This window comes from Peromyscus eremicus, chromosome 2 (genome assembly GCF_949786415.1).
Source record: "Peromyscus eremicus chromosome 2, PerEre_H2_v1, whole genome shotgun sequence".
NCBI lineage: Eukaryota > Metazoa > Chordata > Mammalia > Rodentia > Cricetidae > Peromyscus > Peromyscus eremicus.
In genome coordinates, this window is record NC_081417.1 from 26,076,963 (window position 1) to 26,102,476 (window position 25,514).

Below are 25,514 nucleotides of genomic sequence, written 5' to 3' on the forward strand. Positions count from 1 at the left end.
GAGACACACAGATCTTTATGAGCAAACACCAATTGGGTCTACATAGTAAACTACAAAATTTGTCTCAAAATCCAAAATAAAACACAATTATCACCTGCAAATATCACAAGACACAATCAAAAATTACTATTAAAAAATCTTACAGTAATGTTCTGACCATATTTAGCCATGTGGTTCACATATTTAGTTTGACTAAAACTGCTCATGTTATTTTGAACACCTAAAATTGATGCTCAGTTCCATTTCAATTAGTCAATTCATTAAAATAGTATTTCTGGAAAGGAAACTAAATCTCAAATGTAGAAGAACGTATCTATAGATATTTACATACAATAAATGCATACTGTTATCTTTTAATTAATACATCTATCAATGTAGTTATTTAGTGTGCCACATAAATCTCTGCATAAATTCATTTAAAATGTGCCAGGTGTATATAATTTGATAGAATTGACATGCCAACTACAGAATGCTAAAAGTGGCACAGAAGATAGATTTGTTAGAGTTTCTCCAGTTAAACGCCACCCTTTGCAATATGTTAGATCATATGGTACTTAGTATTCCAGGCACTGCAGCAGTTAAATATACGATGCTTCTTGTATTTTATATTCTGGAAGACAATTTGAGACAATGTGAAAAGTCTAGATTTAGACTTTGTATACTAGAAATATCCATACAGTTTGCCTAATCTCAATTCTCAGTTTGAGGGTTAATATTGACTTCATCTATTGAGAGGCATTGGATCACTAGTAACCTCTTCTCTGGTGGTATCTGTGTGTTTCCACAGATAACTGGCATGTGGTATAACAACTAGAAGAGAAAGAACCATCCTGAATATGGGCAGCACTGTACAAAAGTCTGAGAACTTAGATAGACAGAAGAGAGAAAGGGAACAGAGCCTGGCAGTCTCACCCTATTGTTTCTGCTGCTGTGTACCACGAGGTAGCTCTTTCCCATCACATACTTCCCCACACAGTAACCTGTTTCCTCCTGGGCAGAAAGCTTTGAAAATGTGCAAAACATAAATCTTTCCTGCTTAAATGTTTTTTTTTTCAGTGTGTGTCACAACAACAGGAAAGGTAACTAACTTGTCAGCTAAAACTAAGTAAGCATCCCAGAGAATTTAAGTAGTTATATCAAAATTTCACACGTGCATCTAAAGTCAGGAAAGGAAATAGTTTAATCCCTTTGTTTCCAATCCTTATTTTCTTTCTTGCCAAGATTTCATGATAACATAGATAGTTTTCATTATATATACTTAACTGCCTCTGTATCTTGTTGAAAATTTCAGTTTTAATATATTATATTTTAAGATGCATGTTTTAACTTCCTAATCAGAATTTGTTCTCAAAACTCTGATTTAGATATATCAGATATGGGGGAATATATGTCAAAAATGGAACAATTCTATTTGTAGTTGATTTGGGGTCATAGTTATTCCTTTAGAATTTAGAACTTTAAATGTTTGTCTGTTACACATAAGATTATTAATTTATTCCAAACTAAATCCAAAGCCATGCCTTAGTATCTGATTAATTCTTCGTCTTCTGGATATTGTGTTTTGTGTATGTTGACCAAATAGTCTCTTGAAAAATCATGACTAGGCCTGTAATGGGCTCTGGAACAAAAACCCCCACCCTGAGTGAAACATCTCCTCCAACAAGGCCATACTTTCTAATCCTTCTCAAACAGTCCACCAACTGGAAACCAAACATTCAGACACATGAGCCCATGGGGTCATTCCCATTCAAATCACCACAGGCTCTACTGCTGTGGGATGGTCTGTATGTCAAATTGCTCTGATTGGTCAATAACTAAAACACTGATTGGCCAGTGGCCAGGCAGGAAGTATAGGCAGGACTAACAGAGAGGAGAATTGAGAGAACAGAAAGGCAGAGGAAGACACTGCCAGCCGCCGCCATGACATGCAGCATGTGAAGATGCCAGTAAGCCACAAGCCATGTGGCAAGGTATAGATTTATAGAAATGGATTAATTTAAGATATAAGAACAGTTAGCAAGAAGCCTGCCATGGCCATACAGTTTGTAAGCAATATAAGTCTCTGTGTTTACTTGGTTGGGTCTGAGCAGCTGTGGGACTGGCAGGTGACAGAGATTTGTCCTGACTGTGGGCCAGGCAGGAAAACTCTAGCTACACTCTACATTTGCAGATCAGTTTTGCTGATGAAGAAGCAATCATCTTTCATTGCATATAAGACTTTTATAGATCTCATTACTTCTGAGAACTTTTGCTGTTACAAAGTACAGAATTCTCCCCATTCTTTAGCTCAAATCCTTCCAAAGAAGAATATGAATACTTTTAAATGAAGCATCAAATGATAAGCTTGAAATATAAAGCCTTTCTTATTATAGGTAAATTGTCTTGGACGAAACAGACATTATGAATTTAAAATAACTAACAGATCAAAAAGGAAGAGTCATATAGAGACTTAACCAGATTCATAATCTGAGAATAAATTAGAAGAAACCAAAGTTGAAGAAAACAATCTGGACCCTAGATAACATTTAGAATGAAAACTTCCTGAGCACAGAGGCCATTATCATGTTCCTTTTGCTTTGCCTTCCAAATACCTAAAAACATGTCTTATCTGTAGTAGTTGTCTAATAAATAACAATAAAAATAGATTGATGGATGACTGGATAAATGACATGATATTAATTGATAGGAAAACATTTTTAAAAGTCAAGAAGTATGTTTAGACTTGGGTGGAAAAAACTGCCAGTTATTAAAGTTTTCCCTTGTGTAATAAAATGCATTTCCCAATTGTATTGATCTTTGATATATATTATTAATTGTATTTATAGGAAAATTAAATTTTAAGGACAATAAAATATTACTAGGAACTGGAAATTCTGTAAACAATATTTTCTCCTAGATAAATGACTATCCACTTTAAATTACTATACTACAGTGCATTCTACCATGATTAACATTCTTTAAAAATAAAATGTAAGTGAAAATTTGCATGTAAATTCATAACATATGAGGTACTTATTGACAAAAGAAAAAAGGGATAACTCATTTAAAATCTAAAAATTTTGTCAATTAAAAATGATGTAGATATCATTTTTATTGCTGCTTCTGCTCAAGAAGTATTTAAATAGAAGCTATGCTAAGGTAAAATTTCAAAAGCAGTGGTGACATTCACACACATTTAACATTTCATTTTAGTGACATAAATGTTAGAAAGAAAGTAATTATAATAAAGGAAGAACACTACTTGAATATTAGACATTTCAAAAAATTCTTTCTGGACACTGTGAGGTTGCAATCAATTGATAGAAGTCAGCTCTAATTTGCTAAGTAAACTGCAGGAAGCAATATGTTTAATGAGAAATGAACAGCACTAATGGCATTACTGTGAGGGACCAGGAAATCTCTTTTGAGCTTTAAATGCATTAACACTTTTACTTTTCCCAACCCTCTGAAGGAGGTATTATAAAAAAAGGAATAGAGAAATTAAGTTCTTTATCCCATGAACTCACATTGCTACTAATTTTCAGAGGCAGGATTAAAGCCTGGGTAATCTGGACCCACTGCCAACATTTTAAGCTTCTCCTTTTCTTGTCCCATACTCTGATGGTTAAACAAATACTGACATGTTTGTGCACTTTGGATCTACCTAGGCATTAAAAGACAATTTGGAAGAATACTTATAAATGTTATAATTAAGCATAACTCATTGCTAAATAGAGAGAAGCAAAATTAGTGAGAATGAATGCTTTCATGTCTATTATGCTTAGCAAGAGCTGGTAAATTTTACTTATTTTTGACAAAACTCATGCATTACTTTTTTCTCTGTCTTCATACTATTGTGCCTGTGAGAAAACTTCATTATTGTTTACATATGTGAATGGGATTTGGCTGTATATGTGATATTTAGTCACGTGCTATATTGTTTGAAAACATGAAATTCGTGTTTGAAAGGACTGCATGCAAACTTTGGACTGATGAAACATATGGAGTGATATAGAACTGTTACAAATGTGAGAACAAGACTGAGGAGAAAAAATCCTAGAAATATGCTTCTGAATGTTATTGTAAGCAGACTTTTTAGAATTCTAGACTAAATAAACATAGTCTTGACAGTAAAGAAGAAGTCAAAATCAAGGTAAGACATCTGATTGTGGCAGAACAATTCATAGACATTTGAAAATGCAGTTAAATGGCTATCAATGCATAGGTTATTATTACTTTATTTCAAAGAAAATCCCTACTAAACAACATCAACTATAATCACTGCAAAGGTGTAATAAAATGAGAAATATACTGCTTAAAATAAATAACTGATAAGTGACAAAATGGTAAAAACCTAATACTCATCCTATGGTTTGAACACATGGATAAGATATGACAGGCCCTGGTATAAAAATAGCATCTAGAAAACTTTCAGTGGACTAAACTATCTTCTTGTTTTTGGTACCACAGGTGATAAGTAGACAAGAGTTAAGTCTATCACTTCTGTGCTATGAGCCCCAAGCACTTTCTATTTTAACATTTCAGTGTTTGAGTCTAAGTTGTCTGATGTGTATTCAAATCCAGACAAGCCTTGAACTTGTTTGCGACCTTCCTCCTTAAGTCTCCTAACTAGCTGGGATCACAGGCCTGACCATGCAGTCAGGTTTAAAATTTAAATTTAAAACACCCAATTGTGTCATCCGTGAGAACATTATAAAAACACAAAATAAAGATTAGTTTTTAAACTATCCGAGCAGACATCATAAGTGAACATTCACAAAGGAGACTTATTTTAGAAAATGGGTTTGACAATTCAGTGAACAAATATGTCAACAAAAAAACATGGAACAACAGCCTAACTCCATGGGTATCATATTCATACAATTACATAAATTATGTAATATATGCAATTTCTAAGAGGGATGATTTAACTCGCATCCTAACAGATAATTTTCCCATTGAGTAATTAACTGAGTGCTTTTACATAATGGATTTCATGTACAATAAATAAACACTTCAAGAGAGCAACTGTAAATATGCTCAAAGCACAAAAAATCATGATTAAATACATTTTTATAATATGAAAACAATAAAATAGGTGAAAATCATTGAAAAAATAAACAAATAGAATTTTTAAAATGACTTGAATTGGCAGAAAATAAAAGACTCAGTGATCTCAAAGATAAGACTTCCGATACAAACCTTAAGGAGGGTAGCAAGATCAAGGCAGGGCTCATGGTGCACAGCAAGGCAGGAGACAGTGCAGTGACATACTTGTAATGCAGAGAAAGAAAGAACAAAATGAAAGTTGAGGGTTTATCTAAAGTGTCTATAATACATCTATATGAACATATATTCCAACAAAAGTGATGTGATTCCAAGTTGATTGTAAGTCAACGAAACTTCCAGATAAATAGAGACAGAAAGAACTCAATAATAATATTTCTTCTTATATGGCATTCTAGAGAAATCCTGGAGAACTAAAAAAATGAAGGCAGATTCAAAACAAAATGTCAATCACCAGAAATACTAAAAGTGAAATTCAATACAAAAACTATGATGTTAAAATTAATTTATCGTCTTAACACACTGATGATGTAAGATAGCACAAAGAGCCATTAATTTCAGATATTATTGGGTATATTTCATATATTAGGAAAATAAAATGGTGTTTAGTGAGGGAATAGACAAGCTTCAAATGGATATCATATTTCACTAATGAAGTTAGAATTAATTTAAGTATTCTGTGATTAGTTAAATCACCCTTTAATAAATCAATGAGACTCAAAAATATAAAAATGAATAATAGAATATTATGGTAATATCATAGAATTTATTTTATTCATAGAGCATTCTAAGTATGAGGAGAAAAATAAAGAGAGATACAGTATTTATGAGAGTAACCTTTTCATGTACATATATAAGAAAGTATAGCAAATAACAAATATATATATACATACAATAATTGACATGAATATTCTGGAAACTCTAATTAAAAGGAATAGATTTTTAGACTGGATAGAAACATAGAATTAAATATCAGATTTAATGAAAACAATGCATTGAAACCATAGGAAGCTTATATTATGTAGACCATAACTATATGAGAGTTTGCATGAATGCATTATTATTAATTGAACTGACTTTAAGAGAAACATGGCTAAGAACATGAAGAAATATTTCATCATAACAAAACAGCCATAAGTGTATGGCAGAGTTCTATAGAGAAAAATAGCTCTCACAATTTGTCCTCTGACCTCCACATGTACACAGTATGTGTGCACACACACAAACTCATACATGCACAAATGCCCTCACCCATACTAAATACATAAATGTACATACTTTTAAAGTCCAGAAAATATCAACTATTTGGAAATTTAAAAATAATTGTTAAGGTCCTATGGAAAACAAATACAAGGTATTATTTATCTACACATTGTATAACCTTTGATGATTCAATTTATGGTATTTTTCTCATTTTAAAATAATGTGAAAAATATTAATTCAGTGGCATTGAATTAAATTTTTAATTCTGCTCTTTTCCCAGAGCTAGCCACATGTATCACAAAATCCCCTCCTATGAAACTGGGCAGCTACTCTGAGTGCAGGTTTGGATAGCTCAGAATTCAATCTGCAGTGTGCTGTGGAGTTATGCCATAATTTCTGTGTTAGGCATATTAAATGATATTTTTACATGAAATATTTTCACTTTACAATGTATTCATCAGGATGGAATCCCATGATCAATCAAAGTATGTCTGTATTGAATTCAGTAGATTACAGAGAGCTATAAGGTTCAATACTTCTCATTGTTTACATAGGGCTATTGGCCACTGAGAGTGAACCAAGACAAATGTGAGCTCTAGAACCAATATAAATTACAGGCTTTCAGATTTCCAATATTTAGTTCAGCAGAGGAAGACAAGAGAGCTCATTCATACTCTGTGTAGATGATATGTTGGAACAATGTACTGAAATCATTCTCAAATATACTAACTGATTAATAATACATATGTTACAAAATTCTTTAAATTTATGTACATCTCAAGTTGACCGTCATAAGTGGCCCTTTTATGGAAGCTATGGGAAAGTTAGAAATATGAGAAATAGATTGATTTGAGGGATCATCAGTGGAAAATACTTCTAACCTCTTAAGTGTCTGAGTCTCATTAAGGTTTTCTACATGGAAAGAAAACTACTTTCCCACCTCTGAAAATCCATGTCATCAATATGCACTCTCTATATTTTACAGTCATTCACTGGCATTGGCATTCTCATATTAGACTATGAATTTATTAGGTCAGTGTTCATGTCTTATTCTTTTTGACCATCTGTGAATTTGTGGTTCTCATCTATTGATGACACTTGATGAAGACTTTTGAAATGATAACAAAGTATAAAAATCATATTTCTGTGCAATATAAATTCTGAATTTTGAACACTTGAATCACATTTCTTTTAATAGATGAGCACTGCTTGTGAATCATACCCACAGCCACCTTATCTTTCAACTATTTGGTTTTTGTATATTCATTTAAATCATATTTTATGTTCACTGGTATAGGTGATAATAACTTTTTGTAAATCATCCCTGAAGTAAGATTTTACTTATTTCTAATGAATTGTCAAATCTTGAGAATAGACATTTTCTGCAGTTAAAGATTGCATTATCTAAATGTTATTTCTGTGTTACTATTATTTTAACTTGCGTAGGAGTTGGTTGAGAGCCCTCCATCCTGGTCCTTGCAAACTATGTGATGTCATCTACTTTTAGATCTTCCCCCACCAGATCTTAGAAGGTAGGTGCAAGGGCACAGTGTATTTCTAGATGACCCCTCAAGAATACATGCATCAGATCAAGCTCTTTAGACAGTGTTTCATGTAGATGTAATGGTCTTATTAAATAAGAAACACAGAGCCAAATGCAGAGTTAAAAGCCCAAGAGGTCAGAGCAGTAGCTAAGAGCTGATACTAAAAACCCTTTCTTACCCTTTGCTGCTGCTGCCATCCTTCCCCTCAGAAAGAGACCTACTTCCTGTGTATCTGTCTTTTTATTGACTTTCTGTTCTGCCTTCTCATTGGTTGTAAACCCAACCACATGACCTCCTCGTCACTGAATGTCTATACAGACCTCTAGGTCTCTATGGTTGGTATTGAGATTAAAGGCATGTGTTTCCATGCTGGCTATATCCTTGAACACACAGAGATCTGCCTGTCATGTGATCAGGATTAAAGGTGTGCACCACCACCACCTGGCTTCTGCTATGGCTTGCTATTAGCTCTGACCCCCAGGCAACTTTATTTATTAACATACAAATAAAATTACATTTCAGCACAAATATCACCATAGTTTCACCTGTACTACCTTCTTTGGGTCCTTCTTTCCACATTCCTCCTCTAAAAAATGGCAAGTGCTGTTTCAGACTGGCTTATTTGAAGGCATTTATCCACTAGCCCTCCTCATGTTCTTCATATCAGTGTTAACTTTCCCAGTCACACTGTGGTACCAAAAGAGGTTACAGTAATCACCTTACATCTGATAGAACTCGCTGGTCTTCAGCAGTGTCTGTATTGCATTTGATGCTCTTTCTCCCCATAAATGCCTTCCATGTACATGATAGTCGTGATAGGCAGGCAGAAGGAGTAACAAAATGTCTTCTTCTTGACTATAGATGTGTGCCTACTTTCCAAGATCATTGTGGCCATCAGGTGCTATGATGATGTCCAGGATCTACTTACTATCAGTTTAATAGGATCTCTGCACAAAGCTCTCCACCAGGTTCATGCTGCAGGTCTGCTACAAGAAATAAAACTTCAACAGTTAGAAAATACAGACTTACACATCCAGAGCATCATGGATGCTGTCCAAACCTCGACCAGGCTTCTGATACTCTGGAAGTTCTGCTTTCATCCAATGAAAGAAGAATCCATGATATTATCTATCTTAAGGAAGAAATCTTAGAATAGTTCTCCACTTCAGCAGCCAGTCAATGTGAGCTGGAGACTATCAGTATCCTATTTCCTTGACTCAACCAGCTCTGGGAATGCTTACAGCACAGTGAAATTCTCCTATTTGTCTCCAATTTGCCACTGTAGTCTAGGACCACCTTGCAATGAGTTAACAGCATCTTATCTGTGAGTGTCTTTACACCTCCTTCCTCAGCTCCTGAGAGTCATGGAGAAGTAACAGGCAAACTTTTGCTTTTGTGGGAGAGGATGCAAGCACTGAATTTCTGGTTTCCATTCATTCTGATATAGAAGAAAAATACTCTTTTCTAGAATGAGTCTTCTCTCAAGGTTAGGTTATATTATAAAGAGATTAAAAATGCACTGGAAGCATTCTATTAATAATGACAAATAAAGAAAAAGACAAAACTATGCCATCACTCAAATAACTTAGCATATAAATGAAGTTTACAAATGTTTTCTAAATGTCAGTTTCTTATCACAAATGACATGCTAACTCAAAACTCATTTTCTCATTTACTAGATAGACATGTTTAAATGATGAAATTAAAATTTGATTCAACTAATTCCTGAAAAAAAAACTCATTTACCTCACCTAAATATTGAAAGGTCAATTAAAGTACAAAAATAATGGAAATGAATCCATTATGTTTTTTTTTTAATGTATACTATTTATTTGGAAAGCAAACAGAGTAAGTAAAGTGTAAGTTCATATATCTCAAAGAGGAAGGGAGAATGCAGCTACCAGATATGGTCTGAGTGTAAAGTGAGGGACACACTATCCCAAATTTCAATGTGCTATAATTTACACAAGCTGTACAAGCATATGCACTCACATGCACACACGCATGTGCGTGCGCGTACGTGCACACACACACACACACACACACACACACACACACACACAGAGAGAGAGAGAGAGAGGCACACATACACAGAGGACCACACACACACATTCTCACATACATGGTCTACATTTTCAGATAAACATGCCTATATGGATGAAGGCAGGTGAATACAGTAGCTTGTAAGTGTAGCAAGTTGAAAGACAACTTTTAAATTTTCCTAATGTAGGAATTTAAACGAGAATGTGCCCCCATAGACTTCTGTACTTGGGTACTTGGTCCCAGTTGTTGGTGCTGTTTGGAAAAGTTTAGGAGGCTGGGCTTTTTGAGAAAATATATCACATGGGTCATGCTTTCAGAAACAAAATACCCCTGCCACTTTGAAGCATTCTCTCTTTGTTTCATGCTTGTGATTCAAGATGATTCTCAGCTTTATATTCCTGCAGCAATGCCTTCCACTTGCTGCCATGCTCTCTCCCCCAGTATGATCTCTGAGCATAAGAAAAACTCAACTATTCCTTCTGTAGGTTGTGATGGTATTTTATCACAGCAACAGAAAAGTATCATATAATCTATCCAAGGGTAATTTGTTTATAGAGAAAGTAATATTACATGGCAACTAATGACCTTTTCATTATACTTAATAAAAAAATTGCTAAAATGTTTTCAGATTTTGCATATTAATAATTATCTACAGTAAAAAGAAAGGCAGGATGAGAAAAGCATCCACATTAAAATACTAATGACTGAGTAGGTGTTTAGGGTGAGAAAGGAAAGTCCACAGGAGAACTTAATGAATGAGAGTCAGCCTGAGGTGCCCATGCAGGGCAGTCTGTGCGGAAGATTGAGGATGGCATTGAAGTGTGTCTCCTGCCACAAATACTTCATCATCTTTCAGCCATTAGTCAGTCACATGAATAATTCATTTTTTATTGGAATCAGATTTATATACTTGGAAAACCTATATTTTGTTCTGTGTATTTCTGAATAAAAATGAATCTTAGCTGTCAAAAGAAAAAATTGTTTTTTTTAAGTAACAATTAATTTAACTCAAATTAAGTGCAGTAGATATTTCAAGAGATCAAATGTAATTCTGAAAATACAGTTACTGATGTAATCCATAGTTTTATATCTATGGTAGTTTAATTTAGAAATAAGAAAAGATAATTATATTTTTTTTTAATTTTTATTTTGCAATACAATTCAGTTCTACATATCAGCCACAGATTCCCTTGTTCTCCCCCCCCCCTCACCTTCCCCCCAGCCCGCCCTCCATTCCAATCTCCTCCAGGGCAAAGCCTTCCCCACAGACTGAGATCAACCTGGTGGACTCAGTCCAGGTAGGTCCAGTCCCCTCCTCCCAGGCCGAGCCAAGGAACCCTGCATAGGCCCCAGGTTTCAAACAGCCGACTCATGCAGTGAGCACAGGACCCGGTGCCACTGCCTGGATGCCTCCCAAACAGATCAGGCCAATCAACTGTCTCACCCACTCAAAGGGCCTGATCCAGTTGGTGACCCCTCAGCCATTGGTTCATATTTCATGTGTTTCCGTTTGTTTGGCTATTTGTCTCTGTGTTTTATCCGACCTTGGTCTCAACAATTCTCTCTCATATAAACCCTCCTCATTCTCGTTAATTGGACTCCCAGAGATCCACCTGGGGCCTAGTCATGGATCTCTGCATCCAGATCTCTCAGTAGTTGGATGAGGTTTCTAGCACGACAATTAGGGTGTTTGGCCATCCCATCACCAGAGTAGGTCAGTTCGGACTGTCTCTTGACCATTGCCAGCAGTCTGTTGTGGGGGTATCTTTGTGGATTTCTGTGGGCCTCTCTAGCACTTTGTTTCTTCCTATTCTCATGTGGTCTTCATTTACCATGGTCTCCTATTCCTTGTTCTCCCTCTCTGTTGTTGATCCAGCTGGGATCTCCCACTCACCCAAGCTCTCTTTCCCTCGACCCTCGCCCTTCACTACCCCCACTCATGTCCAGGCTGTTCATGTAGATCTCATTCCATTTCTCTGTCATTGGGCGAAACTCAAATGGCTGAAAGACATTTAAGGAATTGCTCAACATCCCTAATCATCAGGGAAATGCAAATCAAAACAACTCTGAGATACCACCTTACGCCTGTCAGAATGGCTAAGATCAAAAACACTGAAGACATCTTATGCTGGAGAGGATGTGGAGCTAGGGGAACTCTCCTCCACTGCTGGTGGGAATGCAAGCTTGTACAACCACTTTGGAAATCAATATGGCGATTTCTTAAAAAATTGGGAATCCATCTCCCCCAAGATCCAGCTATACCACTCTTGGGCATATACCCAAGGAATGCTCAACCACACCACAAGAGCACTTGCTCAGCTATGTTCATATCAGCGTTGTTTGTAATAGCCAGAACATGGAAACAACCTAGATGCCCTTCAACTGAAGAATGGATAAACAAAATGTGGTACATATACACAATGGAATACTACTCAGCAGAGAAAAACAATGACATCATGAGGTTTGCAGACAAATGGATGGATCTAGAAAAAATCATCCTGAGTGAGTTATCCCAGACTCAGAAAGACAAACATGGTATGTACTCACTCATAACAGGATACTAGATGTGGAACAAGGATGACTGGACTGCTACTCACATCACCAGGCAGGCTACCTGGAAAACAGGACCCCAAGATAATTATATTTTTAATTTTCTCATTTTCTATGAAAAAAAAATGATCCTGAGTATAATACTCCTGCTTTTTGTGAAAATTACCCAAATAGAGATGTTACTATGAAATCCATGAACTTTAACTGGTATTTCATTACATAAGATTCACATTTCTTAATTACTGTACTCAATATGATTTCTAATTCCATATGGAAACAGATGTGATACATGATAAAAATAAAAGAAAACAAAATAGGTTAATTTAAACTAATATTTTTATATATATATGAGTAATTTCAGTGTTAGTTTCTCTGTTTCTCTGAGATATACAAAATTGCATAAAATGAACAAATATCTTAAAAAATTGTTTTTTGGTCAAGAGACTCCAATTTGTTCTTACCATCATAGGCTTGCTATTTTAAACACATCTTCAGACGTACCTCGCAATTCCTCTGAAGCCTGTTTGAATATTGTCACTGGTTATTTCCCCTCAATGGGTAATCACAAAACCAACAACTATGAAACATCGGCCTGAAAATGATGCTCCCTCTCTCTGGACCTCTGCACCACCCCAACTTCTTACTCTCCCTTCTCCTTCCAGCTTTTAGAAGAGACATTGGAAAGGGACATTGTACAGTATTCATATCATTTTCTCCACAGTGCCCAAAACCTTAAACTGTCCTTTTAATTCATCATACCATTTTTATCTGTGAGCAAATAATAAATAAGCTTATGTATTTGTTAGGTTGTCTCCTATTTATTGATATTTTTATATAAAAATATATGAAATTTTCTTCAATATAATGAGCCAATATTTAATTGTGTACTCAAAAGTGAAGTGGAATCTTTGAAAAGAAAGAAAGAACCACAGAGAGGCAAGGTAGCAGTTGCATGAAGCAAAATATTCATAATGAAATCATGAACTGTGCTGAGGAGATGTCTCAGGGGTAAGAGTACTTGTTATACAAATATGAGGATCTGAGATTAAATTCTCAGCACCCACATAAAAAGCCAGATGTGGCCAGATGTACTTGCAGTCCCAGAATGATGTGTGGGTGATTAGACACAGGATAGCTAGGGCTTGCTGGCTGAAAGCTTAGCTCCAGGATAAATTAGAGACCCTGGCTCAAAGGAATAGGAAGGAGAGTAAAAGAACAGGGCACTTGATGGTTTGCTCTAACCTCCATAAAGAAAGGATGCACAGTTATATGTGCATAACACACATACACACACTGAAAATAGAAATTATGAACTGAATCAAGCCTAGACAGAACTTCTCATAAGTGAATAATGGGTTTATTGTTTATATATGTCCTATTTGTTGTTTCATAGTTAGGTATATTTATGTTCTCACTTTTGATGATGTAGTTGACCTAAGTGTCATGCCCCTTTAATATAATATGCAAAGCTATAACCATATAGATCATTGTGATAGTTTGAAAAGAAAATGGCCCCCAAAGGAAGTGGCACTATTAGGAGATATGGCTTTGTTGGAGTGGATGTGGTATTATTGGATGAAGTGTATCACTATGGAGGCAGGTTTTGAGGTCTCACATATGCTCAAGATACTGCCCAGTTTTACAGTACACTTCTGTTGCCTGCAAGATGTAGGGTTATCAGCTACTTCTCCAGCATCATGTCTGCCTGCACACTGCCATGTCCCACCATGATGATAGTGGACTGAGTAAGCCACCACCTCAATTAAATGTTTTCCTTTATAAGAGTTGTTATGGTCATGGAATCTCTACACAGCAATAGAACTCTAAATAAAGCAATCATTAATTTCATTAAAAACAGAAGTTCCATTTGATGTTATTGCTAATATGTTTCTCAGGGAGAGGTTAAAGCTTACCACATACATATTTAACTAATTTCAGAATTTATTACTCACAAAATATCAATAACAGACTGAGTATAAATAGACAGATAAATCATGAAGCTTTATAGATGCCAGACTGTAATGAGAGCAATTTACTTCTATCTTAGAATCATACTACATGTTTAAAAATGGCAAGAAATGATATGCTTAACGATTATAAATACAGAAGGCATTTAGTCAATGCACAAATGCAATCCATTACTTACTCAAAATTCTGAAATTTAGAGAATAAAAATTTTGAGACAAAATTTAAAGGCTACTTGAGTGTTGTTGGTGTTGTGTATCAAAAGAAGCAGGGTGGAGAACTATTTGAAGACCATGAGAAAGAAGAATAAATGTGGCTGAGTTTTATAGACTGGAATTGGAATGAGATATTTTAGAAGAACCCAAAATGTGGATATGGATCAAGTTATGTAAAGCCTTATTTGCATGTCATAATAATATTTTTCAATTGTTAAATGATAGATATTATCATTTTAATACATTTTAATCCATCTTCTACACCAGGAGAAGAGTGAATGTAAAGTCAGACTCAAATATGTCTCATGACTTTAGAAGAGTGGGAGACTGGGTTATTCCATAGTATCAGCTTCATTTTGGAAACAGGTTATGAATTAAGTAATTTCTTTGTAGTCTACATTAGGAGAACAGCAAAAAAATATTCTTCATGATTAATTAAATATATTCAATTAATTATCACATATCATTTGATGTTTAATATTTTATATTTTAGTTAATATATTTTATACAAAATATTTCATATTTAAATGATAAATTTTATAATATTTAAGACATGATTTTCCATACTATACAATTATATTGTTTGATGCTGTAAAGTAAAAAAAAACTTTTTTAACATCATATTCCATAACTAGAATATTCTTAAGCCCTTTCTGTGGCAAAGTGACAATTGACTGACACACAGAATCCTATGTGATCTTGAAGGGTTTTTGTAGCTTCTAAAGTACTGTCAGAAACTGAGGGAAGTGGCCATGATTGAGCTTCTATATTTGGTGTAAATTAATGTTTCATCAGATTCTACATCTGTAGGTTTCATTAAATAATAATGAATTACATTATGCCTGACAGCTCTTTTCCATTTCTGTTCCTTTCCCCTCACAAAAAAAATAATAATTATTCTCTCCACTTTAGCAATATGAACTCCAATTGACAGCTACCTGGTTTTCTGCCAGTAGATGTGAAGGAGAACAGACATTTATGACGACTCAAGTAAGTTCTGAAAGCAAACAAATATCAGTAAGATGAAAGGACTTTTAATAATCTACATTTAACTTTCTGCTCACTTGCAGTAAACTATTCTTTAGAAGTTTTACACTGGGAAAATATGCATCTTACTATTGTTTAAATATTGAAATAGTTGGCTTGCTTGTTAATTTTGTCTCTGAAATGAAGTTATAATACAATAACCTTAAAAGTAAAACATGAATAATATGAATTTAATGAGCTTATTTTTCAAAGAAAATATTTCTTAGAATCTTTGTTTAAATCTTACTTTTGATATAATGAGTATAATTGCTCAGTGTTGGTTACATGCCTACCCCCCCAACTTCTTTGTTATTGCCAAAGCTGAATACTTATCTGTCAATCAATGTTGATTCTCAAAGCACTATAGTCGAGGTTGTTCAAAATTCTAGACTTAGCAAACAGAAGGTATGTGTTTTTATTCTCAATACTAAATCTTTTTTAAGGAACATAATGAACATGAAAATTAAATATGTGTGTCCCATTGCCATTCATAAAACTACAGTAATTCATCATCCTGAAAAGCTGGCACAGTGAGTAATTGTAGAGGAGGTCAATCATGCTAGAGTTGATATGAACTTCATGTTCAAACTTCATGTTAGTTCTTTCACATGCTCCCTTAACTAGCACAACAGTAGCAATGCTAAAATACTGCTATTTTAACAGTACACAATGATCACAAGGAAGTAAATAAGCTAAACATTGCCTTAGTGCTGTTTCCCATATATAACATGAATTTTATGTAAATAATATTTGGTCATGTATTCCTTCAAGAGTCAGCCATATTGATGAATGAAATGAAGCATTCAGTTGTGGTTGTTATGAATATATTTGATAATTTTATTTATATTTATCTCCAAGAAAATAAATGTCAATTTTAAAAGAATTTTTGTTTTGTTTTGTTTTTCAAGACAGTGTATCTCTGTGTAGTTTTTGGTGCCTGTCCTAGATCTCACTCTGTAGACCAAGCTGTCCTCAAACTCACAGAGATCCACGTAGTTCTGCCTCCCGAATGCTGGGATTAAAGGCATGTGCCACTGCTGTCTGGCAAGAATTTTAACCTTAAAGTCCTAATATTTATATTCTTCAGCGTCTGCTTTCAGATTTATTACAACAATACAGCATTAGTGGCACATAAATTTATAGCCTAATAACAAAACAAGCAGTCCTATAATTTGATAAATGTAATTAAGACTGTTATATTGTCAAAAGTCCTACATGGCTAGACATTAGGAGTCAATTTTAACAATATAGAGAAATACGTAATTTATTCAATATTTAAGGTAATAATGTATAGACGTGAGTGATATGATAATTTTCTTAAAATGGAAATTATCAGTTATTCATGTAGTAGTAACCAAAAACTGATTGCATTCAAATGGCTGAACAGATATAATAAAATAATCTTGAATAATGAATGAATGAAATGTATTTCTTTTAAGAATGGCCATAATGCATTTTCTCTTAAACTGTATAACATTTTAAAATGATTTTAAGTGAGTGAAGAAAACAAAATGTACCTTGAATTAGTATCACAAGTGAAGCAAATCACTTATCTTTGAAATATTATTCTCCTTTGGTGCTTGGCTGTTCATCATAATAAAAAAAGATGAGTTGATACAATATCATTGCATGTTTAACTTATAGGTAGAGAGTAGAAATCTGCAGTCTAATTTTATTGCAACTCATATTTCTATATTATAACTTTAGAATCTCTTATCAATCTAGTTGTATATAATTTCCATCTAAAGAAAAAGAATTATGGTAATGTTTAAGATTTGGAAATCCAAGTGCAAAATTGCCACAAAGTACAAGGCATTACTTTAAAGATGGAGCACTGACTGAGGTTTTGGTTGAGTACTGCATTTTAGGCATTTCATGCTAATGTCTCTCCAGCTAATTTTTCTGGCAGCACAGCGTATGCCTGCTTTCTGTCTTTCTGATAAATGGCATCCTCCTACTTTTCCTGTACTCTATAATTTGTGTTATTGAAAATGTAAATCTTCTGGAAAAGAGACTAAGCAATGACTTTGCCAAAAAACTTTCAAAATCCTTATCTACATGCTTTGAAGTTATTATTTAAACTTTTCAAAGTCAAAGTTGTTATTTCTGCTAAATTAAATTTGTTAGGATGATTTACCAGTGGAGCCAGCCAATAATGGTTTTACTTTTTCTCCACTTTGTTAAGTTGGCCATCTGAGTGTTGTAGATTTTAACCTGTTTTTAAGTTTCCTTTTCAAACTAGAATAGTCCCCCAGATAATCGTGGTGGTAGGCCTTCTCCAGGGACTGTACCTGTAATGTATATACATCATTGCTTGACACTGACAGAATGAACAGAATCTCAACAAACTTTCAAAATTACCATTGTCCATGGAGTAGCTATAAATATCATGTTTCTTCTGCATATTAGACACAGAAACCAACTATAAGAACTTTGAATTAATTATAAATCTAATCTACAAATACTCTGTTGTGATTGGAGGGGGTTTCTAATATATTTTTATCATATTTTTCATGAATTCTCTTAAAATATCCATTCTCAGTGATTCACATTGGCCCTGACAGTAACACTTACAATAATGGGCACTACCAATTCATTCTATATCATTTGTCTACTCTTTATTGTAACATCCTACAAATATCTCACAGCGTGCATATGTTTATGGAGGTGCATTAGCATCCAAACATATGAGTATAGGTTCAGTAGTTGTAGGGCTGTTCAAACAATGGGTTTTCATTGAAGAGTTTGGTTGCTGTGAAAATGCTTCTGGCACACATTAGTCACTGAGTTGGAGTAAGTTACACTGGAGTAGCAAGTTTCTCAGTAACTAAAGAACAAGAAGAGTTTGCCTTTTATTATGTAGTCTTTTGGAGTTGTTTGGAAATGGTGGAAAGTTCCTGAAGCTCTGATCAATTCAGTCACTAATAGAGAAAGCACATTGGCAGCTACAACATTTCAGGTAACAAAGAGGGACGTGAAAGGCTTTAAACCCTGCAACTGTAACACACTGGGTCCAGTGACGTGACATAAACAACAGCACTGAGACCAGATATAGTTCAGGGGTTAGAAACACATTTTTAGATGTTCCTTTAAGTGGTCTATTGTGTTACAGAGATCTTTAAAGAATATTATTTCTATATCTCAAAGCTGCATTGAGGAATTGATATTGCATGTAGAGTTCATATACATATATATTCCTTTAATTTAAAATAAATTTTCTCATGACTCCTAATGATATTCTGCTATACTCATAGAGCAGTGCATTACCCAGCCATTATCAGAAAAGCTTCCTCCTGCAGCACAGGGGAACAAGCACAGAAACCAACATCTAGACATTACACCACACACACACACACACACACACACACACACACACATACATACACACACAGCACGCATACACACACAGCACAAACACACTCACAAACACACAGCATACACACACACAGAGAGAGAGAGAGAGAGAGAGAGAGAGAGAGAGAGAGAGAGAGAGAGAGAGAGAGCACTTTGAACACAGAGCTCTAAGTAGGATATCTCTAGGTATATATTATGGATTTCAGTTTACTGCTTTCATGGGACTCCTGAGTGTGCTGATGAGTGGGTCACTTATTCTTCTGATCTCTCTTGGCCTCTTTTCCTTCTGTTCATTTGCCTTGTCCAACATATATATATATATATATATATATATATATATATATATATATATATATATATATATATATATAACAAAATATGTTGTATATTATTATATTTTATGTTGTCATGTTTTGTTGTTATTTCTTAGAAGTTCTTTTTTAATGAGAGACAGAAAGGGTGTGGACCCAGATGTGAAGGGATAAGGGAGGAACTTGGAATAGTAGTGAGGGGAACTGTAATCAAAATATATTGTATGGGAAACTAATCTAATTTCAATAAAGAAACCAACAAATCATATTTTAGAAAAAAAAGAGAGAGAAAGCAAATTTTTCCACATATATATCCTGATTACTTTTTCTCATTTTTTAAAATTTTAATTGCATCATTTCCTCCTGTCTGCTCCCTCCAAAACCATTCCATGTAAAACTTCTCTTGCTTTCTCAAATTCATGGCATTAAACACATAGAAATGAACTTAGTATGTATAATGTTTATGTATGAATGTTTTCATACATTCCACATGGGGTTGGATAAAAACTGGTGTGCTCTTCCCTTGGGAAGTCTATTTCTCCTGCTCTCAGCATTCTTGAATTGCCTGTAGTTCTTTGTTTAGGGTCGTGGCCTTAGAGTTTCCCCTTCTATGTTAGTATGTCTATGGATGTCATCCCTTTCCTTCCTTGTGTAGGCAGCCAAGTTGATGGAACATTGTAGCACAAATCTTAACAGGTCTTATTAATAAAATCAAACCTGAAGCCAGGTATTGGAGTGAATGCTGGAAGATCAGAGAAGCAGAACAAGCCATGGCTACATCAACTTGCAAATTCCTCAGCTGATCCTGTTTCCGCAGACTGGAAGCCCCTGAGTCCTCACCAGAATGGATCTCAGCTGAACTGCTGCTAGAAGCCTAAAAGCTTAACTAGCTCTAATTCCTGGTTTTCGTGCCTTATATACCTTTCTGCTTTCTGCCATCACTTCCTGAGAATAAAGGCTCTTGTTAGTAGGCCTGGCTGTTTCCAGTGTGGTCTTGAACTCACAGATTCAGGAGGATCTCTGCCTCCCAAGTGATAGGATTAAAGGCGTGTGTGCCACCATTTTCTGGCCTCTATATCTAGTGGCTGTTCTGTTCTCTGACCCCAGATAAGTTTATTAGGGTACACAATATTTTGGGGAACACAATAACACCACAGAACATTATTTGTGCAGTGACTCTGATATTTCTAGAACACTCTACCTCACAACACATTTTCTGTTCTTCTTGCTCTCCAATAATTCTGCTCCCTCTACAGTGATGACCCTTGAATCTTAGATGAAGGAGTTGTGTGAATCTTAGATAAAGTAGGTTTATCAGTCAAAACTGGGCAACACATGATCTCTTCCTAGATGCATTACTATCAGTTGTGGTTTTCTAACACCTGTTGCAAAGATAAGTTTTTTGGGTGAGTGATAAGAAATATACTTGTCTGTGAATACAAGGATATATATTGAATACAAGGATATATATTTAGAATGTAGTAGGAGTTGTGTTGATTTAGTGAAGTAAAGGTTGTAAGTTATACTTCCCTATCCATATCATCTGTAGTCCTGAGTAGTTGGATAGATTTCTAGTGGTAGGCATTTCCATTATTGAATGGGGATAAAGTCCAATTTGAGAGATGTTGATTACTGCTAAGATATGTGTGTCTCTATTGTACCCGTATGGTGATATAGCCATGCTATCCATTGTTGAAAAATAATAAAAAAAAAAAACAGAAAAAAAGACCCCTTCAAAAAATGGACTTTGGCTTCTAACAGATAGTACTAAAACGGAGAAATAAAGATGACTAAAAATATCTCAAAAATGTTCATCATTCATAGCAAAAATAACCTTTGATATGTTATCATACTCAGAATGTCAATGAACAGCAAAACAATCAACAACCCATTTTTGAAGGTATGCACGTAAAAAGGTAGAATTGCACACTGGTGTGGCCATTATGAAAATTAGTGTGGAGAATACTCATTAGGCTTAAAAAAAATCATCCTGTGACCTACTATAGGACTTCTTGGCATATGTCCCAAAGACTCTACAACATAATCAATAGATCATTGTTCAGCCATCATCATTGGCATGCTATCCACAGTAGCTAGGAAACGAAAATAATCTTGATGCCCTTCAGCTGATGAATGGATAGTGAAAATGTTGTACATACACATGATAGAATGTTATTCATATGTGAAAAAGAAAAAAAATAAGTAAATAAAATCATAAATTTGCTGGTAAATAGATGTACCTAGAAAAGATCATATTGAGTGCAATAACCCAAATCAAAAAAGACAAAATGTTCTGTGTTCTCTCTAAATTGTGGTCCCTAGCTCTGTGTGTTCACATGTGATTATCTAACCTGGAATATCTACAGGAACAAGAAAAGTAAAAGGGAAATGTAAAGGAGATAAGAGGAGCAATGGACAGTGAACTATTAGGGAACAAGTGATTTGGAAAGAGAAATGGGAGAATGGGGAGGAGATTTTAACTAGGGAATGGGAAGGGAGATAAATACAGAAGGAGTCAGGAGAGTAAAATAACAGGAAAAATATCTGAAAATTCATAGGGAACCATATTTTTAATTACCTACCAAAAACCCATATAGTACATATATTGTGTATATACATATACACAAATAAGTTAAATGAAATATGCTCGTCTTCTTTGACAATGGTCTCCTCAGCAGCTATAGATTATTTAACAAAACCCAACACCAAGCAAGAGAAGATTCTTTTTGATGTGTTAGTCAAGTTGTCCAACAGACTCACATACAAAAACATTTTAGTTTATGGTTGTTGTCCTTGGTTGCTCCCAGAGGAGGAAGGCAGTTCCCTATTGCTGAAGACATCTCAGACTACATAAACTATTTGCCATTTTGTTTTTGTTGTTTTCTTTCTTGAGCATCTTGAGTAGTCCCATGAACTGTCTATGTCTACATCTTAAAATGTTGCCCTGTTTTCATCTGTGAAGATGCCAAGTTAAGACTTAGATTATAAGGTCATTGATTAAATTTTGAATAGTTGTTTGTATACTGTGAAGCACAAGGATTAGCTTCATTCTGTGTGTGGATATCTTAGAACCGTTTGTCGAATGAACATATTTGTTTTAGTCACTTTTGTCCAAAGTTTCTATGCTTTGTTTGTCTATATCCTCTTTTGTAGCTCATGCTCATTACCTGCATATTTATTTTAAGTGTGTTTTTTCTGGAATCTTGATGGAGATTGCATTTGAGTCTATAGATAGATTTTGATAAGACGAGCATTTTCATGTTAATTCTGCTTATCCACTAGCATAAAAGTCCTTTGTAACTTCTAGTCTCTTATTCACTTCCCTTCTTTAGTGCTTTAAATTCTTTACTAATTTATTTATTTTTGTGTATATGTGTATGAACCATGTATGTACAAATGCCTGAGGAGGCCAACAGAGGGCAATAGTGTTATTACCCATTGTGAGACACCACCTGGGGCACAGGAAACCACTCATGATCATTGAGGCGTCTCTCCAGGTTCCTTTTGTATAAAATGTTTTAGAGGTGATTTTGCCTCACTGTTTTGTTTTATTCTAGGTATTTAAAAAAAAAACACATGCAAGTTTTCTATCAAATTTGTCTAAGAAGGATCATTAATGATACATAGAAAACTCACAGATTTGTATGTTGATTATGTATTCTGTTGTATTGCTAGAAAAGTTTTTCAGACCTAAGAGTTTTCTGGTGGTGAATTCAGGATTTCTTAATTATGGAATTGTGATTCCAAATTAAGATAGTGGAATTTCTTTCCTTATTTATATCCTTTCTGTTTCTTTCTCTTTTCTTAGTTCTCAAGGTAAGACTTTAATAAGAGAGGAAAGAGTGGATACACATGTGTCATTTCTGACTTTAAGCCAATGATTTTAGTTCAATCTTAGTATATGCTTTCTTAAAAGCGTGTCATATGTAAAATTTATTATTTTGAGGGTTTTCTTTCTATTTCTAGTTTCTTCTGTAATTTTTCCATAAAGAGATGTTGCCCTTCACTAAAGACCTTTCCTGCATTTAATGAGCATGTGATTTCTCTCCCTTGGGCTATTTACAACCTATGCTGCATTTATTTGTCCTTTATTCTTTCAGTAAGACTAATTTTGATAATCATTAAATGTGTTCTTGAATTTGGTTTTCAAGTAAGATGTGGAGAAATTTTATTTCTATGTTGATCAAGTATACAGGCCTATGGACTTCACTTTTTAGTGTTATATGCTTCTTTGGGTCTCGGTATATGGATCATATTATTGTAATAGCTGTATAATATTAGCACTCCTTTTTCTGTATGTGGAAAATTTTGAGAAACATTGATGTCTAGTCTTTTTTTAAAAACCTGGTGGAATTTGACTGTGAGTTCATTTGGTCCAGGACTTTCCTTATTTGGAGGAATAACTCCTACAATCTCATTGTGTATTATAGCTTTATTTTAATGCCATAGAGCTTTGTGATTTAATTTTGAGAGGTCATACATGTAGATACTTGTCTCTTTCACCAAGACTTTCCTTCTTTAATGAGTGTAGGTTTTCAAAAGATGTTTTGAAATGTCCTCTTGATTTCATTGGTATCTGTTACATTGTAACCTCTCTTAATCATAATTGCATCAATTTAAGTCTTCTCTCTCTTTCCTTTGCTTAGTTAAGGTATTCTCGTCTTCTTCTTTATTTTCAATGACCAACTCTGTGTCCTAGTTATCCTTCATCTTGTTCTTTCTGTGTCTTTTCAATATATTCTTTCTTTTTAGCTTTTTTTTTGGTTTGTTTTTCTTTGTATAAGACCTTGAAGTATACCACAGAGTTATCTATTTGAGATGTCCCAATATATGAATTTGTTTTTTCTTAATATTTTGACAAAGTGTGTTGGTCATACCCTTTCCCTTTTCCCATATTCTCTCCCTCACCCAACTTCTTATTCTTTCTATTAAAAAGAAACCAAACCAAACAAAATGAAAACAAAAGCCAAAAATTGTAAGTCCTTATAGCTATGAATTTTTTTACAGTAGCCTTTTCTGTGTTCCAACAGTTCTGATAAGTTTTTCTTTTACTTTTATTTAAAAAGTTTTATTAAAAAGTTGCCCATGATTTATTCAACAACCCATGGATTATTCAGGAGTGTGTTATTTGGTTCCTGTCTAATTGTATCATTTCTGCAGTTTTTCTTACTCTTATTTTCTACTTTTCTTCCCTATTATCTAATAAGTTACAAGAAATATTTCAATGCACTTTAAGACTTGTATTGCAAAATAAAATATGATCAGTGAGAAAATAGGCTGTGGAGAAGAGTATGTATCCACAGCCAGTGGATGGAATGTTCTATAGCTGTCTGCCTAGTCCGTTGACTGATAGTATAGATTAACTCTGAATTGTCTCTCTTGACTTTTGAGAATAACCAAGTTGCAAATAGGAGTAGGGGGCAAAAGCCATGCACTATTATTGTATCTGAATCTATTGGTTTCTTTAAGACTGGTAGTGTTTGTTTTGTGAAAATTGGACCACAATATTTATTGCATACATAATTATAATATTTTACATGAAATGTTCAATTTATCACTATTTAGTGACTATCTTATTACTATTTTGGCCACAAATTCTGCTTTAATGTATATGAGGATACTTGTTTTCAAAATTGGTTTTGTTTATTTGTGTGTTACTGGTTTTTTTTTTTTCTGATTTCTACTTCCTTGGTATATTGACCATAATTTTTGTTAATTTCTGTTTTCATCAGTCATGATGAATAGGTTTAATTTGTTTGATACTCATTTTGCAGAAAACACATCAAATTTCATAGAGGTTGTATTGGATGAGAAAATTTCAAAGTACTTTTTGTGTGTGATTGACTAACTCATCTGACCTCTGCCATTTTACTTCATTTTCACTAACTTATGTAAGACATTTTGAAAATAAAAGCTACAGATATAATGTTTAGAGGAAGGTTGACTATTAAATAAATTGAGATCATTTCAAGCAGATCCCTTTACTAAATGGTTTCACAGAGCTTTTAATATCACAGTGTGCGTTTGCACTTCTAGAGGTGATTATATAATTAAATATGGTATATGGAAACATACAAAAAGTGTATTAATTAAAAGAATTTGAAGATGCTAATATGATTTTAAAAAAACAACAATTAGGATCATTTCCACAATTTCTTTTCAAGCTATTGTTTCAATGAGCAAGCCCATTATCTAGAGAATTATATTTATGAGACATAAACCTGAAACAATTTTAACACTAATTAGAGACATAAATT

At 34.2% G+C, this 25,514-nt stretch overlaps 1 long non-coding RNA gene across 1 annotated transcript in view; it reads left to right on the plus strand.

Annotated features, from left to right (window-relative positions):
• The window catches only part of LOC131903387 (uncharacterized), a 59,761-nt gene that overhangs the window by 32,437 nt on the left and 1,810 nt on the right, over positions 1 to 25,514 (plus strand). The window contains exon 3 of the long non-coding RNA XR_009377507.1: positions 15,479 to 15,556. This is a non-coding gene — a long non-coding RNA (uncharacterized LOC131903387). The remainder of the gene's footprint in view (positions 1 to 15,478; positions 15,557 to 25,514) is intronic.